Below are 3,827 nucleotides of genomic sequence, written 5' to 3'. Positions count from 1 at the left end.
ACCCAGAGGGAAGAGGGGAGAACAGACTGGTTTTCATCTCAGCCGTCTCCATGGTGACACTGGAAGATGGTACGGTTCCTTTGAATGAACTATCCCTACTGAGATTTCAAGTGTCTTTGTGTTTCAGGCTGGCCTGGACCCTGGCTTTGCCCCCGAGCCTCAGAACAGAGAAGGCGAACGGAGAGGGGGAGGGGCAGGAGATGCTGGGATCAGGGAGTGTGGGGCAGAGGGGCCCTGTTGTCGTGCTGCTGTCCTGTGCAACCTTGGCTCCCCATCCTCCATCCCCCCATCCTCGCCCCCACGCCTGCCAGGACCAGCACCTAATGGCGGGCAGTCATGCCGCTTGGGAAGAAGAGCTTTTCTCCTTGTACTCAGATTCCGCAGAGACCAGCACTTTCATCCCGGGGCCTGGGCGGTCACTAGTTCATGAGCTCCTTAGGAACCTCCGGAAGCCCTCTCTCACTCCCCCTACCCTCATATTTGCAGCTGAAGAAATAGAGGCCCGCATTAGGGAAATGGTTTGCACGAAGGCTAAAAATTGCAGAAGAACGGCCTCAAAAAATTAAACTTAGAATTACCCTAGGACAAAGCAATCCCGTTTCTGGATGTATGCCCAAAGGACTTGAAAGGGGGGATTTGAACAGATAACATTCAGAAAGAAGGTGAAGTAACGCAGATGTCCGTTGACAGACGAAGAGATAAACACAAGGGGGCACATACACGCACTGGAGTATCACTCAGCCTTAAAAGGAAGGACATTCTGACACCTGCTACCACGTGGACGAGACTTGAGACTATGCTCAGGGAAAGAGGCCATCCCAAAAAGACAAGGACTGCATAATTCCACTTGTACGAGGTACCTGGAGGGGTCAAATGGTGGGTGCCAGGGGCTGGGGGAGGCGGATGGGGCGCTGGTGTCTCATGGGGACAGAACGTCAGTTTGGGACAATGAAAGAGTTCTGGAGACAGATGATGGCGATGGTTACAGAGCAACATTCATGTGATTAATGCCCCTGAGCTGCAGGCTTCAAAATGGCTAAAACGGAATTTTATGTTCTGTGTTTTTTCACCACAATGTTGAAAAAAGCAGCACACACACACAACTTCCAAAGGAACAAGGATCCAGGTATCTTTGGTCCCACAACAGTTCTTTCTGAATAACAAGATCTATTGAGCTGTATCATTTTGGTGCTGGAACCCCAGGAATTAGTCCGGTATCGAGGGTACTATGTGTGATCCCCACAACGATCAGCTTTCCTCCTTTGCCCAGACTGCTAGAAAGGTTCAGACGTGCAGTCCTTATACATGAGAAGAGCCCAGCACTTCGGTAGTTGTAAATTAATTGTCAAGTAACGTATGAACACGGGAAATGTGTCATGGTCCCATTCTCCAGTCCTGCCTTTGTTTTACTTTTTTCTTATCTATTTTTTTAAAATAATCTTTTTTTATGATTATGCGACTATAGATATGCATTTTAGGGAGCTAGAGTATAAAGGGAAACAAAAATTCAAAAAGTGAACCTTGGGATTCCTAATATCCCCAAGCGTCACCGTTAATATCTTACTACGTGGCCTTTTTCCCAAGAGGAGAGATTACATTTTACCTGTCATCTCCTTCTTTCAATCAGCCACCTCCACTTTTCTCCTATTGTAAATTTTCAGCTCATCTGATATTCAAGCTATATTCACTTTCCCCCCATTGATCCCCAAATCTGTTTGATAGCTGGTTTATCCAGAACAGTGTCCCATCCAGGATCACCTATCCCATCCGCCTGGTATGGCCCTTGGGCCTCTTCACCTAGCAGAAGTCATTTCTAGAAACACGATACTCTGAAGACCCTGGGCCAGTTGTCCTGCAGATTTCCTCCCTTCTGATTTTGTGTGACAGCTTCCGAGTGGTGTCATTTGTCTGGTTCGTCACGCCTCTTCACTTCCTGTGAGCTGGAGTTAATATCTAATGGCTGGCAGATACACACAAAACATTTTTGGATAAAATATGTGATTACCGCTGCTCCTGTGTACTTCACATTGCATCACTGCTAAAGACACGCTCTCTCGTTGAGAATTAGTAAAACCACTAGCAAAACTCAGATGAGTTTCTCAGGGTGCTGACAGCCTACCTGTCCACCCTTCTGTTGGATTGCCCCTCCTGCATCTCGGAAGTAGCATGGGTCCTGCTACTTTGATCCGTGCGAGTATCCAGTTCCCCACCAACTATTAAGGTAATGGTTCAACTACAATCTGATAATCCTTGTTTCTAAGGGTTTGCAAAATTATGCTTTTTCTGATCCTGCATGCTTGTGAGGTTTTTTTCCTATGAAGTAGAGCACGCCCTCATCAATGGGAACTAGGTGGTGATGAGAACTACAGTTCCTACTAGAAAAGCAAAATAAGTGTTTAACTTTTCAGTTTTAGTGGGGAGAGGCTTGAAACAGCGTCCCTTCCCACACTGAGATGTTATCAGTCTATAGGATAAAGGTCTTCACCTTTTAGATCTGTGGGCAAGCAAACGCTATGTGGTATTTTCAGTTAATTTCTGAGACCTCATAGTTTTTCCATAACCTTCTATTGTGCGAACAATATGCCATGGTTTAGTTGCAAAATCTCATAAAACCTGAGAAAAATTCCAGAAACCTCAAGCACACATGGGGCCGCCAGAGACCAGATAGCTCTGCTATTGTGCCTTGGGCTCTGAACGTCTCTGCAGGCTATGCGTCCACGCAGGTGTCCAGCACCTCCCCTACCCCCTACATCGGGGGCGAACACCCGCCGCGGGGGTCTCTAGCATGGACTGCTGCAGGCGTCGGGCACTTCCCAGGCCCCCCTGCATGGGGGCGAAAGTCCCGTCCACGGGGTCTTCAGGATGGACGCGAGCAGGTGTCCCGCACCTCCGCGGCCCCGGCCCCCGCGCCCACTCCTGTCTCCAGGCCGCAGTGGGGGTCGCCTGTGTGGCCGCTTTCCCTCTGACCACTAGAGGGCCGTCTGCACGCTTTATCAGACAATAAAAGTTCGTGTGCGCAGAATCAGAAATTGGCTGCAATGTTGAGAGTAGTGAAAAACTTTATCCCCCAAATTAGGAAAAATAAAACTAATGAGAAACATCGATCTTGGAGCAGGTTAAAATAATACTCCTTTGAAAGGCTCTAGGAAAGGCCTGGCTTCCGTCTGCCCGGCTAGCTCAGTCGGTAGAGCATGGGACTCTTAATCCCAGGGTCGTGGGTTCGAGCCCCACGTTGGGCGGTTGTGCTTTTGCTTTTTCTAATTAGCCCTGCGGGCTCATCGAGCCCGGTCTCCCCAGTGTGTTTCCATCCACGGTGCTCACTGCAACCTGCAGTTTCTCGTTTTCAAGCAATGCAGCGCGTGAGAAACTGCCAAGACCCACCCGGTGTAGAACGGGGGATCATCAGGCTGGGGAACAATTTCCTCCTAGGAGTACGCAGCTCAGGGTTACCTGGGCAGAAAACACTTGTGGCAGCGCGCTCTGTGGGAGGGCCAGTGACTCGAATGTTAGGGATGAGAGGACTGGGACATTAGTGAGGTTGTGGGGTTCGGCCAAAACCTCAGAAATGTGTATTTTAATTAATATTTAATTTATAATCAATTAATATTTAATTGAATACTGTGCGGTATTGATTAGTTTGGAGATCAGCAGTGACTGGAGGGGTTTATTATGCATATTGATGATGCATAATAAATAATTCACTTGCTTTCTGCCCCTGGGGAGGACCCGCTATCGCAGCCTGTTTAAAGCCCCCCAGGACTGCTTCAGTGGTAACCTAATGGGGTAACTGTAGTGAAGAGATTGTTAGGACTATTTTAACCCCCCCC

The 3,827-nt window shown here is 48.4% G+C and overlaps 1 non-coding gene across 1 annotated transcript; it reads left to right on the top strand.

The window, feature by feature from the left end:
• Positions 1-3,166: 3,166 nt before the first annotated feature.
• TRNAK-CUU (transfer RNA lysine (anticodon CUU)) lies at positions 3,167-3,239 on the top strand. The gene has a single exon. It is a non-coding gene; the product is annotated as a tRNA-Lys (tRNA).
• Positions 3,240-3,827: the final 588 nt, after the last annotated feature.

Source organism: Ursus arctos, unplaced genomic scaffold (genome assembly GCF_023065955.2).
Source record: "Ursus arctos isolate Adak ecotype North America unplaced genomic scaffold, UrsArc2.0 scaffold_28, whole genome shotgun sequence".
Classification (NCBI taxonomy): domain Eukaryota; kingdom Metazoa; phylum Chordata; class Mammalia; order Carnivora; family Ursidae; genus Ursus; species Ursus arctos.
The sequence above is the reverse complement of the archived record's forward strand: the minus strand, read 5'-3'. Positions and strand labels throughout refer to the sequence as shown.